The sequence below is a fragment of the Triturus cristatus genome, chromosome 10 (assembly GCF_964204655.1).
Source record: "Triturus cristatus chromosome 10, aTriCri1.1, whole genome shotgun sequence".
Classification (NCBI taxonomy): domain Eukaryota; kingdom Metazoa; phylum Chordata; class Amphibia; order Caudata; family Salamandridae; genus Triturus; species Triturus cristatus.
In genome coordinates this window covers 359725668-359743844 of record NC_140593.1, presented here as the reverse complement: position 1 = coordinate 359743844, position 18177 = coordinate 359725668, and positions in this window count along the sequence as shown.

Sequence of the window (18177 nt, the reverse complement as noted above, 5' to 3'; positions counted from 1 at the left end):
AATAACAAAATGAGCTGAACAGCAATAAACATGTTCAAGATGAAAAATGAAACGGTAACTTCAATAGTGACTGGTATAAATAAAAAAAATATTAATAATTTTTGCCAAGAGGGATTAAATGCCAGCACAGGAGTTGTTCCTCCTCCAAACAAGAGCAAACGTGATGATGGTACTGTGCCAAAACACACCCAACACAAGACCAAAACATACTCATAATATGTGAGCAATGAGAGATGGAGCAGTCAACACCCAGAGTGAAACAAAACAAATGACAGACTGTAGCAATAAGAAGACTACAATGCCATAAGAACATCTGCTGCTGTTAGAATAAAAGCCACACATCAAATTCTTACAACATTTCCTCTAAACATAAATGAAAGTCATCAGGAACGAGGATGTCTAAAGTCTTGAATGTTGTGATAACAGGAAACCCCTCACCAGCTTCTCCACAAGATATGGGTGTGTGAACAGGTCTTGGACTCCGAGCCAGAAACAAAATGCTTCAAATGCACTCGAAAAACTGTGCATCAGAAAAACTCTGCTGCTGCTGAGGCTCCCCTCCGCATCCCAAATGCTGACCCTGATGAAAAAGAAGAAAGTCTTGTAGTTGCAGGGTTCCTGCTCTTTGAGGTAAATCAAGGGACGATGAAGATGGCGGCACGTAGAATGACATAGAGCCAGGTGGCTCTTTGCACGTCCGAGCAAAACAGACTGGAAGAAGCAGGACCCTGCACGAGCTGAAGACAGGGCTCATGCTACACCAAAGAACACAAAAAGGCCATTGCAGGTAAGTGACAGCTGGCAGTTCCATTTTTTTTTTAAACAAGAGGCACAGCGAACAACGCTCAAGCCTAGGAAACAGACATGCGTGAGGCAAGTTAAAGCGGCAAAGGTGTCCAAAACACCATACACGGCGGGTACACCACACAGCGCCAAAGTCCTACCCACATACGGAGTGAGAGAACTCCTCCTCCGTGTCACCCAACTCCTCCCTCAAGGTGCAGCTCCAACCTCACACGAGCTATGAAGACTGAACTTCTCAGACGACTTTCACCTCCCACAAGTCGCTCCTCCTCAAGGCACAAAAGAGGAACTCCTCAGTTCACCAAACAGGGACAGCAGCTTCTTCATCACGACGGTCAAAGGGTAAAGAAGCTCTCTGGGGGCACTTGGCAGTGGCACTTCCACAGGGAGGCTCTGGGGTTGGTCACTCTAGACTAGAGGAACACCGAAACCTTAAACTTGTTGCTTCTCTGGGGAACTCCGCTTACTGGAGACACTCTCCCAAGGCAGCAGGACAGGGACACCTCTTCCAAGGTTACAGTAGACAAGAAGAGAGGAAGTCCAGCAGGAACTGGCATGCCGGCGTTGGGGCCGACCGGTCTTCTGCTCACTGGTGGGTCTCAGGGCTGCCAGCTTCTTCAAGTTCAACTTCAAAGATATCCAGTTACTTTGAGCTTGATGGTTACATTCCAAACAGATGGCACATGCAGGTTCTTTCCAGTAAAGTCGCCAAAATATGTAGTAAATAAGAAGGATGATTGGTTAAGTAGGTTTATTTAAGATCAGATGTTAAGATGTAAAGCAGAGCCCCACCAGGAGCAGCCCTGCTGCTGCTCAGCACATCCACCAACTGACTCACGCACTCACCAACATTCCACTCACCAACATTATGTCACCACAGTCACACTGGCTGAGCAGCAGGTATAACACTGTACCTCTCCTTTGAAGGAGGTATATTTGCCCATATTGAACTTGATGTAGGAAGGGTGTTTTCCATCTGTTATCCGAAATTATGAAAAAAACAAATATATTAACTATATTAAATGCACTTCTATAAAGTGCTCTATCAAACAAGGAATGCGGCTATCTATAGTCCTCTGGGAGGTGCCTGACCCTGTAGGGTAAATATTAGGGGTGGGCGGAATTTGTGTAGTCGCGCTACACAAAGCTCTGCGAAACGGTAAAAGATCTCCGCGAGCACGCAGAAATTCCGCAAACACGCGGAATTGCTGGTTCATGATGCTTTTCTCCTGTTCGTGAACGCTGTTTGCGTGCTCGGGGCGGAATATCTCACGAACATGCATTTTAAGAACGCGAACAAGCAAAACATTCCGCTAAGCGGCAGAACGCAGAATTTTGAAAACTTCTGCGTTCTCCACGTAATGCGAAATTACCCAAATTCTGCAAATTCTGCGAGCGGAACGGAATTTACCGCCCAGGCCTAGTAAATATGCAAGTGCTGAAACATGCCAATGGAAAGGAAAAGCATGGTCAGTTGCTAGACCCTCCTGGTATGGAGGCACCAGTGAAAACAGTTTAGCTCACCCACATTGAATTGAATTGAATTAAATTTATAAAGCGCAGCATATACCCTGAGGCGTCTTGGCGCTATGCCTGATAAAAGAACAGTGGGACAGAAAGCACAGGTTGTCGCCTGGTTAAGCGGATTAGATGGTTTGTGTAAACAGCCATGTTTTCAGGTCTTTCCTAAAGTGAATCAAAGAGGAAGCGGATTTTAGAGAGGTGGGAAGTGTGTTCCAAAGCAAAGCTGCAGATCTAAAAAGACTCCTGCCTCCCCACGTTATTTTTTTAAAAGGGGAGATAACCATGTTCCTGGCTGTTCCAGACCGTAGGGTCCTATTGGGAACATACCATTTTAGTTTGTTCCTGAACTGTGCTGGTCCCAGATTATGTAGAGACTTAAAAGCCAAACATAGGACCTTGAATTTACATCTTTGCCTGACTGGAAGCCAATGCAATTTCTTTATGGCTTCTTTGGCTGAGACATGCTTGGGGATATTCATAATGAGGCGAGCTGCTGCATTCTGTACCACCTGGAGCCTATTGATCAAACCTGAATTGATGGTAAAGTAGAGGCTATTACAGTAATCTAATCGGGAAAGGACCAGAGCCAAGGTCCCTGTTTTCAGGAGATCCTCTGGTATGAAGTGCTTTATTTTGTTAATTAGCCTAATGGCACAAAAAGAGATAGCTGTGACTTTGTTGACTTGAGCTTTAAATTTAAGTTCTTTGTCAATGATGATACTCAGGTCCTTGGTTTTGGTAGCGGGTGTTGGTAGCACCCCCAAAGCAGGTGGCCACCAATTTGATATCCAAAGGGCAGGTTCGTTACCCAAGATGATGACCTCTGTTTTTGTTGCATTCAACTTCAAACAGTTGACATCCATCCAATCACTCACATTCTTCATGCAGATTTTGAATGCCTCACCCGGGTGCTTTTCTTCCTTGGTTAGGGACACAACGATCTGTGTGTTGTCAGCGTAGGAAGCCAAAACAAAACCTGCTTTTTTTACTATTGAGGCAAGCGATGCCACATATAGATTGAAGAGCGTAGGGCTCAGGGCTGATCCCTGCGGCACTCCACAAGGTAGTGAAAATTGTTTAGAGGTTGTCGACCCCATTGCTACATTAAGTTGCCGATTGCTCAGAAAAGATTTCAACAGTTCAAGTGCCGAGCCTTTAATTCCTGCCTCTTGCATGCGGTCAGCCAAGATCTCATGGCTGACCATATCAAAGGCCTCCGAGAGATCCAACAGCACCAGAGCAGCCGTACCCCCTATGTCTAAAATAGACCGAATGTCCTCAGTGGCTGTAATTAGGGCCGACTCTGTGCTGTGATTCTTCCTAAAACCATGTTGTGTTTCATCTAGCAGGGCATTAGATTCGATATGCTGAGTTATTTGTTTATTCATTATATTTTCAATACATTTAGCAGCAAAGGGTAGTCTTGCAATGGGGTGGTAGTTACCAGGTTCCGAGCTATCAAGGTTGTCTTTCTCCAAGAGAGGAAGAATGGAAGTCCGTTTCCATTGAGTCGGGAAGATTCCGCTGGTAAATACTATCTTAATGATGGGACCCAAGCACTTTCTCATTTGTGTAGGAATTAAATGCATTATGTTGGGCGGGCAAGGATCGTAGGGTGATCCTGACTTGATTGATAAAATAAGGTCCGATAGTTGTTCATCTAGCGGCTGTGAAAATTCAGAGAAACTAATTAGATCTTTCTTGATGTTGGCTTTGGGATTATTTTGACTACCGGTGCTAGTGAACAAATCGTTGATATCTGTCACCTTTTTCTTAAAAAAAATTGCCAGCCCATTACAGAAATCCTGACTGTATTCATTGTGATTGGTCTTATTAGGCTTAACCAACCTGTTGATCACCGAAAAGAGAGTTTTGTTGGTGTCACAGGCAGTTCTTATTTTTTTCGTGAAATAGTCAGCTGCGATTATATCTTTTTTATGTTTAGCAAATTTCACTTTGCATGCTACCTTCTCAACTGCCTCATAATTCCTTCGCCATTTTTGTTCCTGTCTGCGGCATTCCTGCCTGGATAACCTTAGCTTCTCATTGTACCAAGGTTGGGACAGCTTCCTTTCTTTTTTAGATGCTCGAGAAATGGGGATTATTCTATCTAGTATGGTGTGTAGCCAGTCTGAGAGGATATCAATATTACGCTCAGCGTCTTCACCCAGCTCAAGTTGGCACGAGGCAGTGATAATTGCCTCCGCCAAAACATCTGTTTTAATTCTTGTGCCAGGCTCTACTGGTGGTATGTAGAGTAGTTGGTCTGTGTTGTCCTAATTTTATAGTCATCATAGACCAGGTAACTGCCCAGTGATCTGACCGGGTTAGTGGAAGGGATGGGGCTAACCTAAAATTTTCCCAATTGGAAAATATGCCATCCAGCATGTGACCTGCTTTATGTGTAGGACCTTTACTGACTAAGGACTAAGGACAGTCCAAATGAGTCCATAATGTCAATGAGTTTACGTGTATTAGGATCTTCCATATTTTCTAAGTGGAAATTAAAATCTCCCAGCACCGTATAGTTTTCGTTAGTAAACGGTTTCCATAATGGAGCTAAGTTTGTCTATGAAGCCATTTCTATCTCCTGGAGGACGATACAACAGAACTCCTTTAATAGCAAGTGAGTCTGGGGGTTCGATTGAGAATGTCATAGCTTCAAGGTCCAACAATTGTAGTGGTTCAAATCTAGCGTTGTAGTGGTCCCGGTGCAAAATCGCCAAACCTCCACCTCTTTTATGTTGCCTATCTGATCTAGCGATAGTGTATCCGGGGGGTGTGGCAGCAATAATATCAGGGCCGGAGCTCTCATCTGCCCATGTTTCTGTTAGAAAGGCAATATCTATGTTTAACGTGAGAGCAAGTTCGTGAAACTCAAATTGATGTTTCACCAGAGATCTGGTGTTAAGAAGCAGGCAGTGAATACTCAGTTTCTCTATTGTGGAGGGTTGATATAAATTTATGGGCGCCAGAGGCAAAGTGTTTGAGGAACAATAGGCGAAACACCGATTATTTCAGATGCGTTACCTTGTTTTAATGCGAGTAATTCCTCACGGGAATATTCAATAATATAATTGTGATGTAACGTTTCAGGACCAAAGGTTCTGGCGCTTGGCGCGATCTGGGCGTGGACGGGCGCAGACGGGCTTGCCATTGGCGCGCTCGCCCGCTGCGCGCTCGCGCCATTCCCTCCTCGGTTCTAGATGGCCCAACCAGGAAGTAGAGCACCTCAACAATGATGGCCGTACCCAGAGATCTCCCTCCACTTCGAACAGTCCGCTAATGACTGGCGGTGGACCGGGGAGATCGTAGGGTGCGAGGTGCTGCAGACTTCCACTGGTGAGTGTTGATCCCGTTCCCTCTCTTTTTCTAAAGTACAGGGTCAGAGTGGCAAGGTATATAAAATAAAAAGCATAAAGTTTGCCGCTATTTTTAAAATATCAAAGCCCAGTTTTAAGTGCTAAAGTGCAAAATTCGCATGTGCAAAGATTAGCCAAGTAAAAATCATCGTTACTTAAAATTATACTTAGATGAAATGTTCGCCGCTAATTCCGCCCACTAAACCGAGTGGGAGCCTGTGTTACAGTGTTCTGTTCTCAAATTCAGTTGCGCGCTCGCGCCATTCCCTCCATTTATGTTGCCCTGCCTGTTCGAGTAGCGGAAGGCTAGACCGCAAACCCAAACAAGATGGCGGTTCTAGATGACCCAACCAGGAAGTAGAGCACCTCAACAATGATGGCCGTACCCAGAGATCTCCCTCCACTTCGAACAGTCCGCTAATGACTGGCGGTGGACCGGGGAGATCGTAGGGTGCGAGGTGCTGCAGACTTCCACTGGTGAGTGTTGATCCCGTTCCCTCTCTTTTTCTAAAGTACAGGGTCAGAGTGGCAAGGTATATAAAATAAAAAGCATAAAGTTTGCCGCTATTTTTAAAATATCAAAGCCCAGTTTTAAGTGCTAAAGTGCAAAATTTGCATGTGCAAAGATTAGCCAAGTAAAAATCATCGTTAATTAAAATTATACTTAGATGAAATGTTCGCCGCTAATTCCGCCCGCTAAACCGAGTGGGAGCCTGTGTTACAGTGTTCTGTTCTCAAAATCAGTTACATACATTTTCAATGTAGGTCTGAGAGTTTAACTAAATGAGAACATAAATTGTTGTGAGGGATATGCCCAAGCTAAGGAACCATAACTAGGAGACTGTACAACAACTGAACAGCATTACTATGAGATGCATCTCTGTGCTCGATTTGGAACCCACTGATGAAGCATACCACACTTGGTAGGTGAAAGTTCATCATCCTATGTTACTACTGTATATAGGGTCATTCCATAGAAGGTCTGGCTGTGTTTTTCAGAAGTATTGTCTGTTTACAGGGAGGAAATAACAGTCAATTAAATGCTCTCACACCCTCCTTAGTGTATTAGCAGCTTCTGTTGTACCTGTCCTGCATGTGTGAGTGAATCCTGTGATGTTTCTCCTGTTAAATCCACCTATCCTTTGCTTTTTTTTCGTTGTTTTAGGAAGGTTGTGCTCTAGCTGTCCATGTTTTACTTTTATCGTGTTGTGTCTTGGTAGAAAGTTTTCCTCTACACAAAAAACAAAATGAGTTGCTGTGTCAGTGCTTGTTTTAATAAATGATGCGAATGAAAGAATGTCCCCTCACACAATATTTGATCAGAGTTTACTTCTGGCTTTAATGTGAAGCTAGCAGTCTTTTAAATGTAACATTTTAAAACATAACTGACAAGTGGCTCTATATCATATATAACACCTTAAGTCGGTTCTTAAATTGTAAGAAATTAGGTCATTGGTTTACAACAACCAAAACTTTTTTTAGAGTGAACCACCAAAGTCACTAAATTAGTCTGTGTATAGCCCTCAGCTAACTGGGCACAAAAGCAGTCAGGCTTAGCTTAGAGGCAATGCAAAAAATATTTATGCAGCACACAAATAGTAATAGAGTGCAAACACAACACAAGAAAGATCCCACAACAATTTAGAAAACTAGAGTAAATTGTAATAAATAAAATGGCACAATAATGATTTAAATCCAATCAGTAGAAACAGAGTCATGATTTTTTAAAGTTTTTAGTGAACTGTAGCACCAGAAAGAACAAAGCACCAACTGCAGATATCTGGTAACATGAGACCGGGATAAAGTCACAAGTTAAGGCTTACTGTGATGGAGTAATGTAGGATACAGTCACCAAATTCGGTCTGGTCAAGAGTTACCTTCGGACTTGAAAGAAATTCTGAAGATTTCTTGGAGAAGGTAGAGTACTCAGTGGTATCAGGCAGCAGGCTATTGCCAAGAGGAGGTCATGGACGAAAGGGAGCCACTGGACCAATGATGGTGAGAAAAGCTCTGAGCAGGAAAAGCCATTTTTTCAGGCCGAGGAGGTTGTTGTTGGGGTGCTGGTCGTCATCTAGTCCAGTGAAGGTTTCTACCCGCTGACAGAAGGTTTTCTGGAGCCCAAAATACCCCCGAGGGATGAGGCTACGGGATCTAGCTGAAGAGGGCTCCACGAGGCTGGATACTGTCGTCAAGAGGTCACAGTGAAAGTGATTTGCTGATACAGAGAAGAACTAAGCAGGAGCTACGGCAAAGTTAATCCCACCGGCGATGAACCTTCAGCAGATCAGCTTGCAGCTTGTCCCAGTTTCCTGTTGGTTCTCAGAGCAGTTTTTGCTGAAAATGTTTCTAAGCTCCAGGGTTGGGGTTTTGGGAGGATCAGGCACTTTAGCGCCACACCAATGGTCTAAAACCTGGGTAGGGGGGCACCACTTGGTGGTTAAGACTCATTCCAGCAGGGACCAGCAGCAGCAGGCAGGTAATTGCAGGGTCTGTGAAGCTTGCTATGTCCATGTTGCTTACACAGAATGTCATCCAGCTAGTCCTTGGAGTCACTTTGGTGGTCATGGGTTTAAGGAGCAGGTCCGGTCTCCCTTTTTGCAGGCAGCAGATCAGCAGGGCAGTCCTTCCAGCAGCAGAGCAGCAGGGTAGTCCTTCTTCTAAGTCTTACACAGGTCCAGAAGTGGTCTGATTTGGGGTCTAAGAGTACTGCCTATTATCCCCAGCACCAGTATTTGCGTGGGTGGCCTACTCCACTGCCCTTCCGAGGTCTAGCTCCCAAATGTCCGGGGTAACAAAAGGCTAGTGTCAGGTTCTGTTGTATGTGCTGCAGGCAATTTTGGAGTGTAAATCCCATTGTAGAGCCCATGTTGAAATACTATTTTTAGCGACGTGTTACCTTTTAAAATCCTAAAGGCATCCAAGTGACTACGAATGGCCATGTCGCGGCAGATTGGAACTAACCATTTATGCCGTATAAAGCGATACTCTCTACAGAAGAACAATATATGTTTCTCATCTTCATTACACGAGCCACATGCAGGGCAAATTTTAAGATCTTGATTAGTACAACATTTGCTTGTAAAAGACCTTAGAAGGAGAGTTCCATGACAAAATCATATAAACAGATTCTTAGTTAAAACTGAAAATATTAAATCTAAGAAATCTTCAAACAATGGGAATTGCTTAAAAGCTAAAAATGTGGTGATTGCAGACCCACTAGAGCTATTCGTTACATAACGATCATTAATATAGGCCCAATATCCAACTTTTAACAGTTTGTTATAATTTGTTGTAATAGTATGAGGGTCATCCCACAGATTCTGCATTCCAAGTTTGCAAAACCAGCCTGAGATGGATTTGACCCAAGGGATATCCCTCGCTTCTAAGAGTTCCAATAACTCTTGCAAGGAATCTTTAAAAACTCCAAGTTCAGGTGTAATCCAAAGTTGGGTCCAATTGCTAGAGGTTTTAAGACAGCCAGGTCAGCAACTCTTTTAATAGCAACATCAAAGTACATAGGGGTTAATGGTGAGCTGGAGGGTAAATCTAATAGTTTCCTAATTAAATTATTCTTAGCGATCATCTATGAATGTAAATTGCCACAACCCCATAAAGAGCCGCACCCTGTGCGGTTGCACTGTAAGTTTCCACAGCAGGGGGAATTATGTGCGACGTAGTTTGATTGTAAAACCTTAAAATGGCATTAGATCTATGTTTAATCATTAATGTAGATTTTTCCAATTGACTCGTCCACCTTAAATCATCTATAAGTCAAACACCTAAGTAGTCAAAGTTGTGTACTCTATCAAGAGCCTCACTATCTATATGGATTGTGTGACTTTCCTTCTTAGTCTTTTCAAACATCATAAACTTGGTTGTATATTTAGTCTAGGCCTCTTGATTTACAAAAACTTTAAAAAATATCAATTAAAATGTTGGAGATCCATAGGTGATTTGGATATAAGAAGTGAGTGTGCAAAAACTAAAATTGGTATCTTCTTATTATTCCAAGCCGGGGGAATCATTTCTGCAACGTTCTAAGGTCAAAAGTCACAGAAAAAGTCATAAAATCTAAGCCAACATCAGAAATATTTTTTTTATATTAAAAATAAGAATACTCTTTTATTACATAAGTCTAAACATTAAATAAAACTCCAATGTTAAATGAGACTGAGATAATAAAATAAAATATGAATTATTTACATGAAAAATGTAAACCTCATCAACCAAAAAGCTCAAAGAACAAAAGCAATCTATGACGTTAAGTAAGTATAACACATAAAACACACATTTCCAAATAACAATCACACAATATTTACACAAACAATCAAGTATAACATTTCCCACCCAACAGAAATAAAATAAATATGGCTTACTGTTCTGTAGCTGCCGATCTTCTTCTGTATACACAAAGTTAAAAATAATAATCCTACTAAAACAGAAAAATATCTTCTAAATAGCCCAAAAAATACACGTATGAAACAAATCCAAGAGACATCCTCAAAGCAATCCAAAGTATCTAGGAACCATAAAAAACAAAAAAGTGTTAGAAATTATAAATGCTCCTGGAAACCTGAAAGAAATGGTACCCACTTCATTGGCATGCACAAGGTGGCAGGCACCACGCGGTGCCTGTCACGTTGAGCATGCCAATGCACAACATGCAACTTTTACATTGGCGCGGGTGCTGCTTACGGCACATCCCGCCGCAATGTAAAAGATGCGGGACGGGACCGCCCGGGTGGCGGCCGCATCCTAATTGGCCCGCGGGACCGCCGCACCTCTGGCGGTTGGTCTCGATTTCCGTTAAGGTGTCCGCCTGCCATCGTAATGGGGCCCTATGTTTTAATTACATGTTTAAACACTAACAATACCAATTAAATAACATAAATTATTTCCAGTACATACAAATGCAATGTAAACAATCAAAATTATAAAATCTAATAGTGACATTACAACAAAAGCCATTTTTAAGAAAGTGTTGGGCACTAAAGGCATGAAATTTGCCATTCCTACTCCAATCTAAACCAACTTGGGAAAGGTGTTGGGCACTAAAGGTGTGACATTTTCATTCCCATTCCAATCTAAACCAATTTGGGGAAGGTGTTGGACAGTAAAGGGGTGACGTTTACTATTCCCACTCCAATCTATATCAATTTAGACACGGCATTGGACACTAAAGGGCTGAAATGTACTATTCTCGGTCAAATATGTACCAATTTGGACAAGGTGTTGAAAACTGAGAGGGTGATATGTAGTTTTCCCACTCCAATCTATACCAATTTGGGAAAAGTGTTGGACACTAAAAGGGATACATTTACTATTCCCACTCAAATCTATACCAATTTAGAGAAGGTGTTGGGCACTAGAAGGGTGACATTTGCTATTCCTACTCCAATTGTGGAAGGTATTGGACAGTAAAGTAGTGACATTTACTAATCCCACTCCAATCTATATAAATTTTGAGATGGTGCTTGATACTAAAAGAGTGACATTTAATATTCTGATTCCAATCTAAACCAATCTAAACCAATTTGCAGAAATTGTTTGACATTAAAGGGGTGACATTTACTATTCCCACTCGAAAGTGATCTATTTTGAAAAAAGTGTTGGATACTAAAGAGGTGACATTTACTATTTTCATTCCGATTTATACCACTTTGGCGAAGGTGACAATAAAGGGTGATATTTACTATTAGCACTACAATCAACACAAATTTGGAGAAGGTGTTGGACACAAGAGGAGTCCTATTCACAATTCCCATTCCAGTCTAAACCAGCCTGGGGAAGGTGGTGGACACTAAAAGGGTAACATGTACAATTCCCATTCCAATCTAAATATGTGGAAGGTGTTGCACAGAGTAAAGGGGTGATGTTTTCCAAAACTCACTCCAATCTATACCAGTTTGGAAAAGGTGTTGGACACTAAAGGGGTGGCATTTACTATTCCCACTCCAATCTCTACCAATTTGGGGAAGATGCTGAACACTGAAAGGGTGACGTTCACTATTCCTACTCCAATCTATACCAATTTGTAGAAAGTGTTGGACAGTAAAAGGGTAACATGTATTATTCCCACTCCAATCTATACCACTTTGGAGAAGGTGTTGGACAATAAAAGGTTGACATTTACTATTCCAACTCCAATGTACACCAATTTTGAGTAGGTTTTGGACACTAAAGGAGTTACATTCATTATCCCCACTCCAATCTAAACCAATTTGGGCAAGGTGTTGGACACTGAAAAGGTGGCACTTACTATTCCCACTCCAATCTATACCAATTTGAAGAAGGTTTTAGACACTGAAAGTGTTACAAATACTATTCCAACTTCAATCTAGAGTTTGAAGAAAATTTTGGACACTAACGGTCCAAGTGGGGTAGGGATCTTTGAAGATTGTTTGACTACAAGACCACCCCTCCTCTCTGCACTCGTGAGAAGCAGTTAGTCCACCACAATTTGGTTGGACAATCTAGAAATAGGAACACCTCCTCAAGGATAAGTATATCCATTATGCGGTACCTATGTGTGTTGTTCAGAGAATTTTTGAATAAACAACCTTTTTTCGGATACCTTCAGGGAGGGATAGTATACACATTTGTGCCCTGATAAAAGCCATGGACCCATAGGGCCAGTCACTGGCTGAAACATGTTGGCAGATATAGGGTCATAGGACCATTGTATCCTGGGAATACCCTACCATTTCATTTTAATAACTACCCTCCCTCCATATTAAAGGGATGCCTGGAGTGGATGGTGGTTTTTTAATCTTTATTCCCCCCTGGCAATTTCTCATAAGAGCTCCCTGGAACACGGATGAACCCACCCTGGCCTTTAGAAGCCAGGGTGACCTGATGATGAAGCATGACACTATTAGAGTGTGTGAGTGTAATTTAACAAAGAGGTTGTGCTCTCAATAGTGGTAGTAGCACATCCTCATTCCTCTGTTTGACAAATGTGCCTTTTCATTATTATATATATTTTTTTTGTTGGGTTGGATACTTTTTGTTTGTGGATATTGATTGGATGGACGTTACTTCCCCCCCCCCCCCGCCCTCTCCCTGTTGTGGGAGTACCTCTCTACCCTGACATCTACTATTCCCACTTCAATCTATACCACTTTGGAGTAGGTGTTTGACATTAAAAGGGTGACACTTACCATTCCCACTTCAATTTAAACCAATGTACAGAATGTGTTCTAGATTAAAAGAGGGACATTTACTACTCCCAATCCAAAGTAAATTAGTTTGAAGAAATAGTTTACACACTTAAGGGGTTACCTTTACTATTCCTACTCCATTCAATGCCACTTTAGAGAAGGTATGGACACTAAAGGGGTGACATTTACTCCAATCTAACCCACTTGGAGGAAGGTGTTGTACACTAAATGAGTGACACTCGCTATTCCCACTGCAGTCTAATCATATTAGGGTAAGGTGTTGGACACTGAAGTGTTGACATTCACTATTTCCACTGCAATCTGAAAGATTTTATACCAGGTGCTACAGACTAAAAATTGTATATACACAATCAATACTCCATATTCACACATAATTTATGATGAATATAAAATACACTAAAACTAACACTTAATTAACACACTAACCAAAACCTACAAACCTATATATTCATATGTAAACATTAACATATAAATTACTATTTGTATCACTATTAATTATTATTATATTTTTAAATGTATTTATTACAATTTCCAAACTTTGAACTAGAAAAGAAAAATAGAATCATAATCCAATAATTAACAACCATACAATGTTTTTTTAAAAATATAAAAGAAATATTTAAAAATAAACAATAATTTACAAATATTTTTAGAATGACCTTATAACTTTCTACATGAAGAAATGTTAAAATGTTTGTATTCTTTTCGTAAAATGTACAGAATAACATGTTTGCTTTAATAACATTTACATTTTGTATCTTTATTAAATTTACTGTTGATATATATATTTTTTAAATGTTTGTAAAGTAATTATTTAATTTATTATTTAAAACAAAAAACATATTTTTATTTAATATAATTAACATATTATTGAATATAAATTATGATGTGTAAAATATATTAATGCAGCAAAATCAATTAAAACATTTTACAAAATAAATTTGTAGATCAATAAAATAATTGCCATGAAATTTACATCAAAAAATCTCCACTATATAAAAATCTCCCGAACCTTACACCCTAAAAAGCTAATATCCTCTGCATGCAGAATGGTGAGCGAGATGACATCACAGGGTGCAAAGCTGGTATTGGATGGTTGGTGTAACGCCGTGATGGGATAGCTTGACAATGTCATAGTGTGTCGCGCTGGTATTGTTTGATTGCAAATAAACAAGAAGGAGTATACTAGAGTTACAGAGCAGGATATTTGTGAAAGACAACATGACAATATTAGGTTTTGAGGGAAAATGAAGATTTAAAAAAATGTAAAGAGTTTAATGCAGGGAGATGTGCCGTACCCAGTAGAGAAGGGGCTTTTTACATGACATAGGATAGAGGATATTATACGTGCACTTGGCTTGAGAATTGGATAAAATACACTTGAGAAAGATGAACCTTTAGCTTTCCCACAGTATGGAACATTGAATATTCGAATTCTTGAAAATTTGCTAAGACATTTGTATGAAATCAAACCACCCCCAAAACCCATGCAATTTGAAGTCCTTAGTAAATGGGAACACATAGCACATCATAAGAAGAGCAAAGATTTCACAGAAGATATATAAAAACACTCAAAATCAATATGTTGAGGCTAGCTGGGACGCGCAGCAGAAAGCTTGGAGACAAGAAATAGTTGAGGGAACTCTTATGTATTCTGTACTAGTTACGGAGTGTTTAGGAATACTCATGTTAACAACTCTCGTCATTCCTGTGTAATTTATCAACATCCTTCTGGTGTATGTTTAAATCAGGTTTCTGTAATGTAAGTCGTTTTTGCCATTAATCCTGTTCAGAACTTCTGTTCAAACATTTGCTCTTGACAATGCTTGTTTCTCCCCTGGTATTGAGCATAGACTGTTTACACCGTTGTCAAGGTTTCCATATCACGCTTGAAACAAGACGTAAAACCACACCCTTGCTTCCTCTTTAAATAGCCACACCCAACACATAGCGGTGCTTGGCTTTTTGCTTATGTCGTGAGAGGATGAAGGATGAAGATCAAGCACACACAGATTAACAAGAAGAAGGACGACTGAAATCTCCAAGCCGTCAGCAATCAAGTGGACCCTTTTTAAAGAATCAGCTAAGTGACATATTTGAACTCGCTCTGAACAATACACGTGCTTCTGATTTCTTACCGCACTGTTTTGAAAGTTAAACTCTGCACCTGAAAAGTGCGTGTGAGTTTGTGAAATGAATGTGCGCTTGAGTATTTCAAGGGCAAACTAATTACTTGGAACACAGGAGAGGTAAAGGCAACCTCAGGATATAAATCAAAAGCCTAAAAGACAATTTGTTCGAGACTATGTGAAATGAAGCCTTGCAGTGATATTTAACTGTGTTATTTAATTGACAAAAGCCAACTCGGACTGCATTTTTTGAGAAGTTCCTGGAAACAGTGGCATTGTTTCTTTTGGTTTCAGTCTTAATTCAGTAGACTTTCGATTAACCTTGAACTGCATAATTGACAAGTGGCTCATTATTTAGGTATATTTCTTGTATGCTCAGTGAGTTTAATGTTTTAGTTTATTTAGGAATTAGGCGTTACTCACCATTACAGACATTCTAGAGAACAGAGGGATTTACTGTGCGACAACAGTTTTTATAAAGGTATTTTCTAGTGCAGCTCATTCCTTTTGAAGATGTTTCCTGTTCACTGATGTTTATTTACATTCCGCTTACATTCCGTTTATTGTTTACAGATAGAAGATACTAACAACACCTGCTAAAATGAACTCGGATCCTGGCTGGCCCAGGCAGCAGATGATTGAGGTGTCTTCTCTTTTCTCTCTTCTCATCCCAACCCCCTTCCCTTTTTGGACAATTGCCAGACCTGCTGTTCTTCCAGTAGCCTTGAGAATTGTCCCAAGAGGATAGGAGAACTAGCATCGCCCCTGCAAATCTTCCTGGACATTCAGGTGAGTGGCTGGAGTCTCATCTGACACGGAGGAGGAAGAAAGAACATTTAAAGAAAAGAAACAATACATTGAGGATTCTCAGACATTTACAAAACCTGATGATAGTGAAGATGGAATTGATGACAAATTCTTAAATGAATTATTTTTTATTCGTCCATCTTATAATGAGGATCAACCCCAGAGTATGGCAAATTCCTATGGTGGAAATATTCTGCACGCACCTGTCATGCCCACAGGCCCGAAATTCACTCAGTCCTTTCCACCCATAAATGACATTGCAGGGAGACCTGAAGCAAATAATCAGACTATGTTAAATTCTCCACATGCCCTGACTGCTCCTGTTACAATAGGTCCTGTAGTTCCATTATATCAATCTGGGAATAGAAGACAAAACACACATACCTTGGCCGTCCCTACTGGGATAAGAAGTTCATGTCCTACTTATACAGACTTGAGATCAGGACAGAAAAATCAAGAGCCATTAATTTCAACTTCTGCAAATGTTCTTACTGGAACGAATGCAGGTTTGAATGCAGCTTTGGCTCAACATACCACTTCAGGTGTAAGATTGGGAAATGGCCTGGAAACCCCACAACAGGGATCATAAAACTAGCAGGAATAACTCTTCTGGTTGGATCACCAGATTCTGATGTATCTGTTTTACCGTCCACTCCTGTTACAGGTGCCAAAGGACGAAGCGAAAATGTTCTTGGGAATAGTATACCCCAGAAAGACAGATAGGTCCTACACCCAAGGAACTTGATCATTGGATCAAAGACATACCTTCTTCTCTATACGATAGGAGTGCAGGAACCTAAGGAACCTCTGCTTCAAAAACTAGTAAGGATAAGGCTCTCGATGTAGCAAAACTCAAACTAGAAGTAATGATAATGGGAACTATAAGCCCTGCTAGGGTAGCTGCTTATCAGGACAACAAACTGATGTTCATATGCAAGGATATTACCAGACGTGCTCGAAACACATGAGAACCTAACTGCCTTGGCACAGAAGTATAGGGTGGACATACAAAGATCAAAGAAACTACAGAGATTATACAGATTAGACTTTAGTGACAGAGACATTGATAACATGAGACTTCCGAGAAGGAGGTTACTAATCAAACAGTTGTTAATTACACTTAGGCAATGGGGAGAGTTGGAAAAATGGGAAGAAGGATGGGCCAAAAAGAAGGAGGCAAAAAGAATTACAATGCAAAATATTCCTGATCATTGAAGATGATAGAGGTGAAGGGGTAAAGATACTCCATAAGAGACAGGTACCTGGTGAAGGGCGCTGGTCCTATGTTCAAACTCCACAACCTATGATTTTAATTGTCAATATATTGTTGTTCTCTTGAGTTTCAGGTTTATTGTCTTTAATTGTGTGTTATATATGTGGTATATATGTTTTCTTATTTATGTTATGGTTGTACAATTAATTATAAATTGTGCTTCAACAGTTTGATGTTAAGTGTATTACAAGTATTATTACACAGTATGAAAAATGTTTATGTATATGTTCTTTGTGGTTGTTGAAAAAATGATAAAAAATGAAAAAATGAACTAATAAATGAAATAATATAGTTTTATACACCGTTGACTGTGGGTATTACTTTACTTCATGGACATATTGCCTTCCACTTAAATAGTATAGTGTAGGAAGTTTTGTTTTTTGAATATGTACCATGGACTAGACCAGATATATTATCTTTCACAAATGATTTCCCGAGGTTGAGATTGAATCCAGTTGAATGGTACAAACAAGATAAGATATTTGTGAAGGTTTCGAAGGTTGTTGTTAAGGATTTGGATACTCTGACATTGTGGTTCCAAGTGATTTGTGGGCGGAATGTAACATTGCTATTGATTGGCCTAAAACTGAACCAGCTAGACATCCATGTACTGGTGCACCATCACCTGAGGCAATGAAGAAATACAAACAAGCCATTACTTATGTGAAAGGAAAAATCTCTCCTAAAGATATCGATTGGGTGAAGATTGACAGATCAACACAGGAGTTAAATGAGACAGTGCATTCCTATTATGAATGGTTGTTGCAGGCATTTAAATAATACAGTGGGATGAAGAATGTGTCAGGAAAGGATATGGGATATTTCGTCTATCAGATCATATATGGGTTGAGACATAAAATCAGCAGCATGATCCAACAGCATTTGATTTGCTGGCAAAGAAAGCCCATAGATGAAATTATCTGATATGCTAAATGTTGCGGAGATGAACTTGAGACAAAGCATAAGAAGCTGAAGGAGAAGCTGATGATAGCTCAAATGAAGGCTGCAAAGAAAGGCCACAGTGGTGCTGGTGGTGATTTCACAAACATAGTACAGGGAGATTTCCATTCAAATTCTGGGATGAGAGGAGTAGGCGG